Here is a 16,821-nt window from a genome sequence, read left to right as displayed (position 1 = left end):
CTGATACCTTGGGAAAAGTCCTAGCACTGGGGTTTTTAAAGTTCCCCTCAAGTGAGTATAAGGTGTCCATGGGAGCATATGAGAAATGTTTGTGCAAGGCACACCGTTTCCCACTTCTTTAGCTCCTCCCCTTCTGTTCTTCTACTTCTGCTATCTGCTACCACACCTCTAATGCTATCTCTGCTCTCCCACACTCTGTAGACTGAGAGTAAGAAAGCCCTGCTTCATCACCCTCCTCATCACCTTCCCCTCACTCCCCACCTCTGACTTTGTCTCACCTGTTGAACATGCACAGGTATGTTAAACTACTTTGCCACGGAATCCTTACTAAGATCAAAGAACTCAATCTTCCAGGTATGAATATGCACGGAAAGAAGACACAATATTTAGAAAAGGGCCAGATATGGCTTCATAGGTCTGTAATCCCCGCACCTAGGAGACTGAGATAGGCGGGACACCAGTTCAAGTAAAACCTAGACTTCGTAGTGAGGTGTGAGGTCAGTCTGGGCTATGTAGGAAGAGGCTGTGTCAAACAACAGTAAACAAACAAAAACAAAACTCCTCCACAAAATTAGGGAGAATAATCTTGCCAAGGACAGGGGATTTTATGGGGAACAATTCAGACCGGTCAGTGGAAGCAGCCCCGGCTCTCACCTCCCAGATAGAAAAGAATCACTCCCATTCAGAAAAGCCAGGGTGGGTCACTATGGCAACATGGATGGCACAAAGACAGCTGTGCTGCTGTTCCCAATTTGCTCCAGACAAAACACTGGGAGAGAAAGCCAACTGCCAATACTGCCTAGTGGCAATCTGTCCAGAGGCTTTGGCACATCCAGCTGGGAAGGGTGCCACTGTTGTGATATGGCATCCTAAAGGACAGGCTTAGGTTTCTTACCTTGCTTGCTAGCTGTCTCTGCCTGAACTCCAAAGTCGAGGCTCAGTATTCCATTGGTTTGTGCAAGCCTCGGTCTAACACGGAGAGGACAAGCAAGCAACCTTTGGAGACACTATATAAGGAGCTGGGATGGGGGTGTGGCCCAATAAACTATTCAAATGACATGGGAATTGTATGTTCCTAATCCTAACAGAGTCTATACTTACATTACTGCCTACATTAAAAATCTTTTCTTGGTTGTTGGAACTTAACTGGAAAACCACAGCTGAGGAAGCTCTGGAAAGAGGGAAGTAATGCAGAGACCCTGTTTGGAGGGCTCTTCAGTCTCAGGTGCTTCCAGGGACACTTCTGTTCCAAACCAGGAGCCAGGAAGTCCAGGGCGTTCCCTCTTGCTCTTTCTCTTTCATTTCAGTGGTCCATAATCTTCAGGGCTAGCTGAGATACTGGTTTCCTAGGAACTGGAGCAAATCCAGGCCTGAGCTCACCATTACCGCAGAAAACCCAACCCATGCTAATGACTGATAATGCCTCCCAGCATAAGTTAGATACAGGCCAGACACTGAAGAAGCCAAAGGCTCTGTGTCCTTCCCTGTCCTCCAGAGCCACCCTGTCTGCCTTGTGGTTTCATTGGATGTTTCTAGGTAGCCACAGCCTGTGGAGCCTCAAGTCCTCAGCTGGGCTTTAAGATGAGACAGTTGGAGAAGGGTGAGTCAGGTGTGGTACCCTCTCACCACACCTACACACTGCAAATACCCTTTATACTTCTTCATCTCTGTTCATATTAACTTTATTTTAGCATATGGTTTCTTTGGGAAAGCCAACTGGTGGTCTCATGGCTCCAACAACCAAATCCAGCTGTTTGCTTTCTGCTGAAGTCCTCTGAACCTATCTGGGCATCACAATGCTTTGTGATGAAAGGCTACTATGTCAGGAACTCTGTGACAGATTCAGGATACAGAGCTGTTTTCAGCATCCTGGGTGATTATGACATGTCTTCTTCTTCTTCTTCTTCTTCTTCTTCTTCTTCTTCTTCTTCTTCTTCTTCTTCTTCTTCTTCTTCTTCTTCTTCTTCTTCTTCTTCTTCTTCTTCTTCTTCTTCTTCTTCTTCTTCTTCTTCTTCTTCTTCTTCTTCTTCTTCTTCTTCTTCTTCTTCTTCTTCTTTCTTCTCCTCCTCCTCCTCCTCCTCTTCTTCTTCTTCTGGTTTTTCAAGACAGGGTTTCTCTGTGTTGTTTTGGTGCCTATCCTGGTGTCTGTAGACAAGGCTGGCCTCGAACTCACAGAGATCTGCCTGGCTTTCTCTGCCTCCTGAGTGCCGGGATTAAAGGTGTATGCCACCACTGCCCGGCTATGACATGTATTCTTATTTGGTCATTACAGTTTAGGCCTCTGGTTCCAGACTGAGAAGCCAGTCACTTGATGTGTAATCAATATAATCAGGAACCTTGCTGTAAGTCACTTAATTCCCATGGGCCTTGGGGTCCTTCTCTATAGTTAGGTGGGAAGAAAGTGAGACTCTAGACAATATGGGCGACTATGTAACCCACTGCCCAATGTGTTTGCTTTGGGAACTTTGCACATTTTGGACCTGGCATGCCAGATTTCATTTCCTCACTTTGTTCTGCAGACTCCAGAGTCCTACATCTTTCTGAGTCTTAACGCATTTGGAAGCTAGGACAGAGAGAAGGAGACAGATACCCTTTTAGCATGATAAAATATCGAGACTGGTCTTTCAGAGGTTAATGCAGACATTATGACCTAGATTCCTTTTTCTCACAGTACCCAGAGCCCTGCCAGCTCAAACAGATAGGAACAATGAATTCAGCTTGGATCAGTTGCCAAGTAAAATCCATAAGCCAAGGGCCTTGGGAGGAAAAAGAAGAGGTCCCAAAGAAAAGAAGTTGCTTTGCTAAACACAAGAGATGTGGCTTCCTCCTTCCGCTAATGAAGACCCCGCCTCTACACGAGTGGCAAGGGGTGGAGCTATCCAGAATCAAGTAAGAAAAGCCATTCCATACCACCTTTGCTCCTTCCTACTCAAATCCAAAGAGCCTTTCTCCTGAATACTCTTGTGGGGTCCCCTTTGTCTTCATGGTCTTTGTGGCCACCAGTCCATGAGTACAAAGGGGCAGAAGCAACGACAGAGGTCCTTGGGCAGCCCATGAACATGACAGAGACAGCCCTCCAGGAGATGACTTCGGTGAATCAGCTCAACTTTATTCCAGGGTATAGGGAATATATAGGATTGGGAAGCCTGGAGACAAACCCTAATTTGCATTAAGTGGCACACTCCTATCATAAGGCTTTGCATGTGGCAGCTGGGTCCTAGAGCAAAGCTCCTACTACAAGTCTTAGTTGCCATATATGCAGCAGGGGGAAGGTTTCTAGCAGGCATCTGTGCCAAGGGTCACCCTAGAGATAAGTCAGGCACCCAAGCCTAGGGATATCCTCCAAATAAGGGCGGGTAGGCAGAAGGAAGCCCTTGCTGGGGGAGAGGGAGTCCTTCCTGTTGCTGAGCTTAGAGAAAGCTGACAGGCTATGGTAGACTGTAACCTCTGACCAGCAGGGCCTCCCAGAGTGTGGAAAGATCTCCAGGTGCTGGGATGCTGGACTGTACAATGCACTGTAAATGTGAGGATGCACAGCTGGTATTCATGGAGAGTCTGATTTCATTGGTTTGGAGTGGTGCCCAGGCACCTGTATAGCTTAAGATATGTACAGCCAATGCTTAGATTTACTTTGTTTTTATATATTCTTTCAACATGTCAAGCTTCTTACTCTCCCAATCTTACAAGATCTTTTCTTCCCTCGAGCAAAGAAGCAACCCTTCCTCAAGCTATTGTCCTTGCTGTGGGGCAGTTGGTTTGACAAACTGCCCAGTCAAGAACTTCACATGGATGTATAACAGGCATCTCAAACTTAACACATCCAAACCAAACCCCTCTTCTCCTCTCTAGACTTATTCTTCCCCCCAAAACCTTTCCCACCTTGTGCATATCTTCTCCATGTTTACTTAAGTCATCACCCTAAATCAAAGCTCACTTTACACTTCTAATACATTAGTGATCCACTGGCTTCCTCAATAACTAGATCCATATCAGCCTCCACGACTGTCATCTGTTGTGTGGTGTTTTGATTGTGTTCTGACAAACAAAGCTCACTTGGAGTCAGAGGGTGGGGCCAGACACTAGCTGACCAAAATTAGCCATAGAGATTTGGAGGACTGTAGAGAGAGGAGACAGGAAATAATAAGGCAGAATAATAATAATAGAATAGAATAATAATAATAGAATAATTAATAAGAATAATAATAGCCCTTTTGGACAGAGAAATGGAAGAGGTAGGAGGTGACTAGTAACTGCTCCCTGCTTCCCTGATCTTTCAGGTTCTTACCCTGATACTTGACTCTTGATTTTATATTGATAAAGATTAGTTAGAATAGTTCTTCATCTGGCGTCCAACTTTTGGGGCACAAATTCATGAAATAGCCGCTTGCCCATGGCTTTGCCGTTAGCCCCTCTCCACCGGCCAGCTCTGCCTGCAGGCAGCTCTGTGTTTTCACTTCCCACCCTTCACATACGTTGCTTTCCCACATTCCCCTGCGGCTGCATTCAGATGGCTGGCTCTTTGGTTCCTTTTCCCTGTGGGTTGTGGGCTTTCCCTGGAACCCCTGCTCAGGCTGCTGACACGGATCAGTGGCAACTGTCCTTGGCCAGACTGGACACCACCTGTGTTCTCTGCCCAGGCAAGCTATGCAGCAACAACCAGCCTTACACTTCACTGTCATCATCAGATTTGGTGAGACAACTTGGAATTCTTAAAAGGGGAATTAGTTTACAAAAAGGAGAGAGAGAGTTTTTTTTCACACATTAGAAAGTGGGAAACCCTTTTACAGCAGAGGGAGTTAGATCTCTGTATGATTCCACAATGGACGGTTTAAAAATGGAATGATTAATGAGGGGATAATTAACTTACTGGGATTTATATAATGTCAATTATAAACATTATCGGTTTGGTAATTCTTGTTTTATCCCTAAAAACAAGTTGGTTATATGAGTGCCAAGATATAGGCCTTAGAAAAGGTTACTACAGAAAACAATGCAATTTTGGCTGATAAGTTACAAGCCTTAGAAAAACTTATTAAAACAGATAATAGAGATATTCAGACAAAGACAGAGGAAATTAAAGGAGAACCAACTTCACCATTACATTATAAAACTAGAGAGTAACAGCCCAGGGTTATAAAAAAAAACAACCTTAATTTATTCAGTCACCCTACGAGGACAACTGCCAAATGACAGTTGTCCCCAAGGCTATGGAAGAACTGACTGGATTCCTGTGGAGATGTTAGATTTGAGGAGATTTAAGGAAGCCATAGTCTCATATGGTATGCATTCACCTTTTGTGAGGCAGATGTTAGATTCATGGTCAACTAGTAACAGAATTGTCCCACAAGACTGGAAAGACTTGGTAATAGCAGTATTGGAACCTAGCCCTCAATTATAGTGGAGGACCTGGTGGAAAGATGAGGCTAAGACCACTAAACAATAAAGTAGAGCTAGCGGTATGGAAATTTCTCAAGACCAACTTCTTGGAGAGGGTAATTATGCTGATGTACGAAGACAGTCTATATATGAAGACCACACCTTGGCTCTATGCTGTGCAGCAGCTTTGAATGGTTGGGACAGAGTTGAGGGAGTCAGAAAGAGACCTGAGCCATTTACTAAAGCTATACATGGCCTAAAAGAAACCTTCACTGATCTTTTTTTTCTTTACAAAGATTGACTTCAGCTATAAATAGAATGATAGTAAATCCATAAGCTAGACAAATAATAATTGAACCTTTGGCTTTTGAAAATGCTAATTCATAGTGCAAAAAGGTAATTAGGACTTTAAAGGCAAGATCAGCACCCACAGAGGAATGGATCTGAGATACAGTCAATATTGAATCTCATAATGATGTTGATACTTGGATAGAAGTGATTTCTAGAGGCTTGAAGAAAAATAAAAATGTCAGATGTTTTAACTGTGGTAAACAAGGTCACCTAAAAAGGAATTGTAGGCAGGGCATTCCTAGAAACAATGTTTTTTTCTAGGAATAATCCAAACAGAAGGCCCCTGCTTTCTGGAGTACTCAGAAGGTATAGGAAAGGCCAACATTGGACCAATGAATTCAGATCAACAAGGGACAGACAAGGTAACCTTTTGCCATTGGGAAACACCTTAGGGGTGCCTCTTGCAAGCCCCCATGTCAAATTTGGTTCAATCATTCCTTGTCACCATGGGGGAAATTCTTCCCCAGAGCAATTACAGGACCTAATGCCTATTGTAAAAAGCCATACTGCTCTGGATGAGAGAACATATTTAGAAGATAAACAAAAATTTCAGGAGAAACCATAAAGCAAATATTATAAAGATTAGATTCAAACAAGAGAGACCTCTTATTAGAAGAGGTGATAGTTCATCTGACAGCATAACTGTTCACTCTAAACTAACTTTTAAGACTAACAAATGCTTTTCATTTGATCAGATATAACTTACCAAAAGGGAAACTCCCCAAAGTTAGGGTTGGGGAAAGAGTTTGTTTTTGTCTTTCCAGGAGAATGAAGGCATCCAACTAAGGAATCTGAAGACCACTGGACAAATGAGACATCTGAAGAAAAAGGATGAATCATCCGGAGAAAACGTCCCAAGAAAAGGAGTAAATTGGCCTATTGATATATCATATTTCCAGCAGGATAAAATTTCATAAATCTTCCCAAATGTTTGTTTCTGCTGTTCTCTACAGACATATAAGGCAAATGGTCTTTTTGTAGTCCCAGTCCAATTAAAAATTAAAGCTGGCTTTGAAGTTGGAGTGTGGCTCTCTCCTTCTCTAAACCCAAAAAAGCTTGTTAAAAGGAAAATGACAAATCCAAAATCTCTCCTTGTGTCAAAAGAGCCACCTGATACGGGACAGAAGAAAAACCAAAACTAAGAGACTATTCTTTTGCCACTAATCTCATGGTTCTTTGATTTTGTTTTGACTCTTTAAAACTTTTCTAAGGTATAAATACTATGTCAAAATTTATAAGATTAATATATATGTATTTAAAACTTTTTGTCATGATATTAATAATCATATAGAGTACTAACTAATTCTAGAAAAAAGCTTCATCTAGCTTCCTGTACATGATTTTAGGTTTGAGTCTCTATCAGGTAACTGGGAACTAAGTTTTTGTACTCTGGATGCATACAACAAATTATGGTCCTTTAACCTTTTCAAGATCTGCTGCATATAATATTTAAAATGTTTAAGTTCTCTGCAGTGATCCATGACCATGCCTAACAGTGACCTTTGAAGTCTCCAAAAGGAGGATGGGGAGCCCCACAACAATGATTCTACTGGGACTATGGTAACACCACTGACAAACACCACCCAAAGATCAGCTTTGGATTACAAACTGCTCAGGAAAATTTCAAAGTGGTTAGCTGAGATGGTCCAGCCTCAGAGACTATTCTAACCAGGACTTGAGACAAGTCCTGCACTTTCCCATTACACAGAGACTGGACAGCAAATGATACAGCTACCTCTCCCAGGACTTGACAATAATCCCATTTTTTTCTTTAGGGTCCCCTAAAGATGCCATTGCCCCAGACAGCAGGAAGTAATTTTAAGCGCATGATGCTCACATTCCCAAGAAGTGGGGTGGGTAGTTTTTGGTCATTCAGTGTGTTATGGATATTTGTCATCATTTAGAGGGGTTGGTTACAAGTTGTTGTTGGTAATGGTTAGGAAAAAAGCTGAACAAAGGAGATTAGATTCAGGGATCTTGTTCTGAAAAGAAAAAGGGGGGATATAGGAATGATAGGATAAGAGGGTAAATTATTGAATCTACTTTTAAACCAAAAAAAAGTAACTACTAGTCTTAAATATTTTACATTGATATGGATTTTTGTATATTGATACAAATTTGAGGTTATTTTTGTTATACTGTATATATGTTTCTACTCTTGTTTAAGATGTTTTTGTACATTGATACAAATTTAAGGTTATTTTGGTTAGAATATACTCTATATATGTTTTTACTCTTGTTCAAGGTAATGTACCTAAGCAGCTCATTTAACAATGCAATGTAAATTTCTCATCCCTGAAAGTTATTGTTACAAACTATTTAGGATAATAAAGAAATGCAAGTCAATAGTCACCTATAACAATCAAACTTGTAGTCATGTTAGGTATGTTTTCAAGGTCAAATAGATATATTTTAGATAGACAAGTTGTCTTCAAATACTTCAGAGCTCTACAGAATATGGCATTTAAGATGTTTTAATAACATGAGGTTCTTTTTTTAATGACAATGAAACATGTCTGCTCCTGGCAGCACCAATCTACTTCAGAGAAGATGATGGGCATTGAAGAAACACCATATGAAGTTTACTTTCTTTGTGGCAAAAGTTAGCCACTTGGCAAGAAACTTCCCTTGACTGCTTGACAGTATGTTGTCCAAATTGGACAAGCAGGACACAAAAGAAAGTGACTGCCAAACCTTACCAAGACAAGATGGGACAGTCCTTCAAAAATCCTGCTTCACAGAAAAGTCTGTCAGATATTCTAGGCCTGTAGGCTGAAGATAGATTTTTGTGGGCCACAAGAATATATCATAGAGATTCAGCTGTGTATTAAAGCTATACTTTGACAGGCCAAGGGTCTGTCAAGAGGCGAGCCATTTATTATGAATATTTGGTGCTATCCAGCCTTTAATATTCCAGCTGTCTTCTACTATGAAATTCTTGTGTGCCCAAATATTTCCAGAAACATGCTGAACTCCTAGGTTACTAACTCCCCCACTGAGCCGAGGAGACAAGCTGGCTGGAGACACATAGCTTTGCTTCTTGTGCAAATGAAGCTCAGACCATCCTCCTGCTTTGAGGACTAGTGACTCTCCACAGCAATTGACTGAGAACAAAAGAGGTTTTTAAATATCAAGGAGGAAGGTAGGGTGAAGGAACATTCTTGAGGAGGCAGAGAACCGCATGCCCAGGGAAAGAAAGGGCAGGCATTTTCTGTAGAAATGGACAGAAAGGCATGGTGAGAGAGAAGAGAGGAAGACAGGTTCCATAGAGAATAAGCAGATCTCGGGTAGAGTTTTCTGAGTGCCAGGAGTAGAGAGTAGCAGAGATGGAGAAAGAGGATACAGAGGACGAAGATGAGGCTGGAAGCATAGGAGTTTAGTCATTAGCAGGACTATGAGCTAGGGAACTGGATGGAACTGAAGCTATGAAGACAGGATTTCATCCCAGAGAAATATAGTAGATGGATATAGAGCTTGGTATATCTAGAGTTATTCCTGCCCTGAGTGCCTGATAGAGCTATAGCTACATTGATAGAATTTTGTCTTAGAGAAATAAAGTTAACAGACATAAGAACATAGTATACATAGATTTTTTTTCCCTCAGATATGCCCGCTGAATGTAGCTAAACCCCCAGACCCCTGGGTATTTAATAATGGATGCCCCAACATTACAAAGCAACCTTGGGTGACTGTCCAGGCAACCAGCTGTTTCTGTCATGGAATAATTCCATGTTAATTATGGAAGTTGTTTGCTCTCAGGAAATATTATATCCTTCTCAGGTCTCTGATAGAGTCAAAGACTAGATTGTTATAGTTTTTCTTGTTAGCAAATTCAGAAAAGAAACTCACAAAAGAGGTATGAAGTGTATAAGGTTGAGAGACATAAAAAAATAGTTCTGGGTTGGTAATACAAGTTAGGATAGAAAGTGAATTCGGTATAGCACTTTGGAATCACCAAGATAGGATAGATAATGGAGTATTTTCTCTGAATTTGTCAAGTGCAAATGGACTAGACATTTTTAATGTAATTCTTGCCTGTATATATTTGTATATAGTTATTGCATTTGTTGTATATAGTTTTACTATGTTAGTTAAAACCTTTGCTTTTATTTAGACAAAAAGGGGGAAATGTTGTGTGATGTTTTGATTATGTTCTGACAAATAAAGCTTGCTTGGAGTCAGAGGATGGGGCCAGACACTAGCTGACCAAAATTAACCATAGAGGTTTAGAGGACTGTAAAGAGAGGAGACAGGAAGTAGTAAGGTGGGGCAGAGAGAAGATCTTAGCCCTTTTGGACAGAGCAATGGAAGATGTAGGAGGTAACTGGTGGCTGCTCCCTGATTCTATGACCTTTTAGGTTCTCACCCTGATATTTGACTCTTGATTTTGTATTGATAAAGATTAATTAGATTAACGCTTCAGTCATCCTGTTCCAATTTCCCACTGTCTCTTGCTGCCATCTTCCTTTTCCACAGTGACAATAAAGGAGTAACCTGTCCTCTCCAGCCACCTTGCTCAACCACAGGTTCTATTTTGCAAAGTTACAAGAGACATTGAGCTATGAGAACACAAACAAATGGACAGAGTAGGGGTTACACAGCACTGGTATTTACACAGAGTCTTGGCAGATACACAGGACCTTTTGTGAACTAAAGAGGAGGACAGATATTCCATTAAGAGGAATCCCCCCTCCCCCAACCCCAGCTTTTTAGCTCCTAAATTTAAGGGAAATAACAGCTTATTGGGGATATGCCTCAGTGGTTAAAAGCATGTAATGTCTTTCAGAAGACCTGGATTCAGTTCCCATATTAGGTGGCTCATTACCACCTGTAACTCCAGCTCCAGAGGATTTGATGTCTCTGTCTTTGTTGGGCACCTGCACTCACATGTGCATACCTACACACAGACACATGCATACACATAATTTAAAAAATAATAAAAATAAAATCTTTAAAAAGAGTAGTTCTTTAAAAAAATAAATAACCAAGTGGAAGGAGAAACAAGTACAGAAATTCTTTTGATCCTAATGACCATGGGTCAGGTAAAAAGAGGTTAAATTGTCTAAAGTCATGAAGTGTGTTGATCTACAGTGAGCACTCAAGACTCTTGGGTTAAGACTTATGAAATGTGAGGTGAAAAGCAAATGGTAGCCTTTGTTAGCTAGTTAGAAACACTCTGGAACTGCCTTCTAGATCTAATTGGCCACATCTCACTGTCATTTGTTGAGAATTTGTCCTCCCGTGCACTAAAAGAGATTTATCACCTGTTATCTTACTAGTAACTGTAGAAACTGCTTGGGAGGTGGTGGTGTTATTGCTTTTGCGTATGAGAAAGTACCATCTTAGTAGTGTGTGTGTGTGTGTGTGTGTGTGTGTGTGTGTGTGTGTGTGTGTGTATGCCTGGGTGCATGTGTTCACGTGTGTCTGCACATATATTCATGCAGGTGCATGTGGAGGCTAAACTCAATGTAGGGTGTCTTTTTCTCTTGTTATCTCTTGTTTGTTGTTTGTTTATGCTTCACAGTGCTGGGAATTAAAATTAGACCACAACACATGCTTGGCCAGCACTCTAGCATTGAGCTATATTCCCATCCTTCCAGCTTGTTGTTTTGTTTTGCTTTTTTTTTTTTTTTTCCTTCAGTCTCACTGAACTTGAAGCTCACCGTCTCCTCCTGGCACTGCTGGCCTTACAGGCACATAACACCACATCCAGATTTCACATGGGTATTGGCGATCTGAAATTAGGTCTTGGTGCTTATGTGGCAAATACTTTCCCACGTGAAACCTCTCCTAAGCACCCACCTTAGTAGATTTTAAGTGCTCAATTTATCTAAAAAAAAGTAAGAAAATAAAAGGCAGTGCCAAGTTTTAGAATCAGGTTTACTTGATGCCAATGCCTGGTTTTTTCATCTCTGTTGCGTTTCTGAAGTGGGAGATAGCCAGATCCCCAAGCCCATCTGCCTGTGCTCCTCTGAGCTATTTCTATGGCATGATGTGCAGTGGTCTTGTGTCTGTTATTCAGAATTACTTGCAGACTGGAAATTATATATTTTATTGTAATTTTATATTTATATTTATATGTTTCTCTAGCCAAATTATACCACATGTGCTCATGTGCTGTGTTCTGCTTCAGCTGTCATAAGAATGAGCCTATGAATCACTCTCATGTGTCCAATTAGAACACAGCTCAGTAGGAAAGAATGACCACCACTGGTAAAAACATAAACAAAATCAGGAAGAGAAAAAATGTTCAATTATTCTGCTTACAGTTCTTGAATAATACTACAATTGCAAAGAAAAGAAACACTTCATCTGCACTCATCCTTTTCCATCTGAAGAAAATATTAAATCTCTATTTACCATGGATTTGCCTCCAAAACAACCCTTCTGTGGTGAGGCTCAGCTCTGCTTCTATAGCGGATGCAAGCTCAAAGGACTAGAGAGGACTCAGTCTCGACCATAGTGGGGACAATGCTGTGCTCCTCCTTGAGGACATCATTCTACAGAGTGCGGTTAGTTTGACTGTGGTCATCTCTAGTGAGAACATAGGTGCTATGAAAGGGAAACAGGAATGATGGGGGATAGAAGTTTAAGCGACAAGGGCCATGGGAGCTGTAGGGCAAAGGACTGGGGAGGGGAGGGGTGACTAACACCTAGAATGTTTGAAAAAACCTATGGAAAACTAGTATTTTATAAGCTCCCTCATATATACATACAAATAAATACATACACCTGTGATTTTTAAATAAATACATATAAAAATAATAAGTAAATTTTGTCAATATTTTTAAGATGCTTGTAGCTCAGCAAACCAGTGTTTTCTCGATGACACATTCTACAAAATCATGCCTCTGTACATTCCATCAACATGCAAAAGGTCTGATGTAATGGACTATTAATTGATCCTTCAGTGTAGTTTCAGATTCCACTTTTTAGATAACAATTAAGAAATGGGCATTTATTTAGTTTTTGTGTGAGGCCAAAGAAAACTAAGATTATCTGGAAAGACTGAACATGATTTTTCTCTTACAATTGCAACCAATTTGAGGACTGATTTATTTTCCAAATACTTCAACCAAAAATAGTACATGATAATCAATGGAACATGGGTTGAAAACACAGTTATCTTTCATGAAGGCAAAGGGATTCGCAAAATTAAGACAAAGCCAGACCTCACTAAACTTTCTCGTTCTAGGAAATTCAACTTATTTTTCTTAAAATATATCACTTTTTAATTAAATGAGGTCAAGTGATGTTGTTTCCATTAAGATCCATTGGATTTCTTTGTACTTTGAATGGAAGTTTTACTCACATATTATTTTGTAGAAACTAAGGTTGGTTTCTTGAAAAATATTGATTTTTCAATATTATTATTTAAATAAATAATCATTTAGTATTTGCTTATTGTAATTTCAAAGTCAGTAATTATGGGTATAAATCATACAAAAACATACCTCTGTGATCTTTGACAATTTTCAAGAGTATAAAGAAATTCTTAGAATAGTAACTTTGAAGATTTCTGTGATATATATATATACACACACACACACAAAAAAAATAATAAGACAGAGGAGTAAAAGAGCAAATGACACTGAGGGTGAAGTTGGCTTTGTTCCAGAGTCTGGTGTGGGTCACAGATTGCTTTGACAGAGGTAGAAGAAAAGGAGGAGTTCACTGGGGGAAAGACAGGTCCCAGGAAGAGTGGATCTTTGGACCATTAGATCTAGCAGTGGGTGAAGCTGAGACTCCTCCAAATCTCTCCTTTTAGCTTAGCCCTGAGTCTGTTGTCAATCACATTCTCATTCTCCCCTCACCCCATTTCTTTCCCACGCAGAGTTTCCCCTGAGAAAAGTTTCTCTGCTTCTAGCAATTCATATAATTCTATTAAGACCACCTACATGAGTAGTTCTCAACCTGTGGGTTGCGACCCCTCTGGACAGAGTGACCTTTTCACAGGGGTTGCCTGAGACCATTCTGCAATCAGATATTTACATTATGATTCCACAATGAAATTAATTTTATGGTTGGGGGTCAGCACAATATGAGGAACTACATTAAAGGATCACAGAATTAGGAAGGTTGAGAACCACTAATCTAGACAATCCATAGTAACCCTCCAATCTCACAGTCCTGTGTTTTAATCACACTATTAAGGCTTTTTTGATATGTTAAGTGTGCTGGCTATTTTTGTGTCAACTTGACACAGACTAGACTCTAGCTGCTAGAGTCATCTCAGAGGAGGAAACCCCAATTGAGAAAATGCCTCCGTAAGATTGTGCTGTAGGCAGCCTGTAGGGCATTTTTTATTAATTAATTAATTTATTTTATATGCTGACCACATCCTCCCTTCCCTCCTCTCCTCCAACTTCCCCCTCCCCTCCTCCAGCCCCCTTAGTCCACCTCTTCTCCATAACCTCTCAGTAAGGAGCAGGCCTCCCATGAGCTTCAGCAAAGCGTGGCACGTCAAGTTGTTGTAAGACTAAGTACCTGCCCCTGTATTCAGGCTGAGCAAGGCATGTTCTTAATTAGTGATTGATGGGGGAGGTCCCAGCCTATTGTCATCTCTAAATTGGTGGTCCTGAGTTCTATAAGAAAGCAGGCTGAGCAAGCCACGGAGACCAAGCCAGTAAGCAGCACCCGTCCATGGCCTCTGCATCAGCTCCTTCCTCCAGGTTCCTGCCCTGTGTAAGTTCCTGTCCTGACTTCCCTTGATGATGAACAGTGATGTGTAAGTGTAAGCCAAATAAACTGTTTCCTCCCCAAGTTGCTTTGGTCATGGTGTTTCATCGCAGCAATAGTAATGCTAACTAAGACGGTAAGGTAACATATTCATAGATCCTGGGCACATATTAATATATTCCCTTCGGTGTGTTTTTAGGGCAGTGTAGCTGGTGCCCACAGGAGGCACATCTGCTGATAACCCCGGCAGGCTTTGCTTTCCCATTACAATCCTGTCCACAACTGTTATTCAGGAAACCAGGGAGATAATTTCTGGAAATAGCTTCTTTTGTATCTCTCAAAAATTTTCAATAGAATTGTCCTGGCTAATCCCAGAAGCCAGTATTTCATCAGTGTGGAATTTCACCCTCTCAGGCACTCAGATCCCGGCCATGAACTTCCACATGACGTGTGTCCTGAGTGCAGCTGGGTTCACAAACCTTGGAGTGAAAGGCAGCCATTAGGTGAATGCTTGTGAGGTTGCCACCAGCACTGTCGAGAGAGCACAATAAACTCCAGGCTTTTGAGTAATAATTTATTGAGATGGCCAAACTATGAAGGAATGCTTAAATTAGATAAAAGAAACTTGCAAGATGCATGCAGCTGAAATATTTCCCAGCATATGCTCCCTTCTGAAAGTAATTTATAAGTTTGTCTAGCTTACCCTCACATTTATGTGTGATATGGTAACTAATTATGTAAGGACAGAAAGGGAATCCCCAGGGTATAAATTACAGGAACAACTGGAGATTCAGCCAAAGGTCTTTCATAAATCAGAACAAGCCCAAATTCAGAAACTAGTCTCATAGAATCAAATGTCTTATAAAAAAAAAATCAGGCAAAATGACAAAAGCCATTTTTTCACCCCTGTAAATGTGTGTGTGTGTGTGTGTGTGTGTGTGTGTGTGTGTATCAGGATGCTATTTCTTCAGTTAGGCAAATAACTTACCAGGATATTCTTCTATTGGTGTTTAATATTACCCTGTAAGAGTGGTCTTTGGCATCTGGCAACTTTGACTATGCAAAGTGCATCATCTGTTGACCTCTCTGTGTATATACAGCCCAGCAGCTCTGTACATGTTTCCTCCGGGAAAGGCATCCCAAACCACAGAAATCCATGTTTCTCTTGAAATTTTCTTTCCTTAAACATTTTACTTAAAAAATATTTAATTTTTTATGTGTGCATGTGTGTGCCTGTGTATGGCTGTGCATGATGCATGTGTTAGAGCCTTAAGAAGGCATCAGATCCCCTGTAACTGGACCTTAAATTAGATAAAAGAAACTTGCAAGATGCATGCAGCTGAAGTATTTTCCAGCATATGCTCCCTTCTGAAAGTGTGATATGGTAACTAATTAGTTTGGCCATCTCAATAAATTATTACTCAAAAGCCTGGAGTTTATTTAGTTGTGGTGGTAGGAACCATGTGGGCTGGGAACAGGACCCAAGTCCTGTAAAAGAGTAGCCAGTGCTCTTAACCACAGAATCATCTCTCCAGACCCAAGATGTTCTTTTCTAAAGGAAGTCATTGTCCCACTTACTCCAACCTGCCCCAGAGAGTGGCAGTGGACAATGTCACACCAAGTTCGCTGCTCTCCTATTCCTCTCCATCACTATCTCTCTAGGCTATATCTTGTCCTTTTTGATCCTGTGCTGTTCCTATAATTACAGACATATGTAGCTTACTGGATTACTGTGAGAAGGCTGTGTTCTCCTTTAGATAGTGTAACGTTCACAGACCACAGTAACCCACCATAGTGTATTAGCTAATACTTTGAATAGGTTTGAGGATGAGGGGCAAGGTTAAAGGTGATGCCCCAGGTAGAAAGAGTACTAAGCATAGAAGCCATGGTATCTGGCTTGGAGAATATGTGCAATGAGGCTCCAGAAGGTATGTGAATGTGGTGAGTCTCTACAAGGGATATAAGCACATTAAAGAGAAATTGCATTTACTTCAGAAGTTTGCCTTTACTTCTGGCCACTTGTATGGATCTTTTTGGCATTTATCCATTGTCCAGAACCACATGGCCAAAGCTTCCAAGTTCTGCTGCTTCCTGGGGCTGGAACATGGTCCCCTTGCTCAGTTACATCTTCACTGGCTTTTTGTTTTCAATGATTTCCTTCACTGCCTAAGCTTGGTGGTTCTGAAACTCGACTGTAGATTAGGCGGGGCTCAAACTCGGAGATCCATCTGCCTCTGCCTCCAGAGTGCTGGGATTAAAGGTGTATACCACCACACCTGACTCTAAGCTTTTCTTTAATTCTTTTTCACAGGTTGGAAGCTTAACTGGGTGGGATCTTTGCCTGAGGTCACTACTTCATTTAGTTCATTTAACATCAGGATTTTCTTTAATGTGTTTATCTCCTTGAATACAGAA

The sequence above is a fragment of the Peromyscus californicus genome, unplaced genomic scaffold, assembly GCF_007827085.1.
Source record: "Peromyscus californicus insignis strain IS unplaced genomic scaffold, ASM782708v3 Scaffold_7__1_contigs__length_154581171, whole genome shotgun sequence".
NCBI lineage: Eukaryota > Metazoa > Chordata > Mammalia > Rodentia > Cricetidae > Peromyscus > Peromyscus californicus.
Note: the sequence above shows the minus strand (reverse complement) of the source record.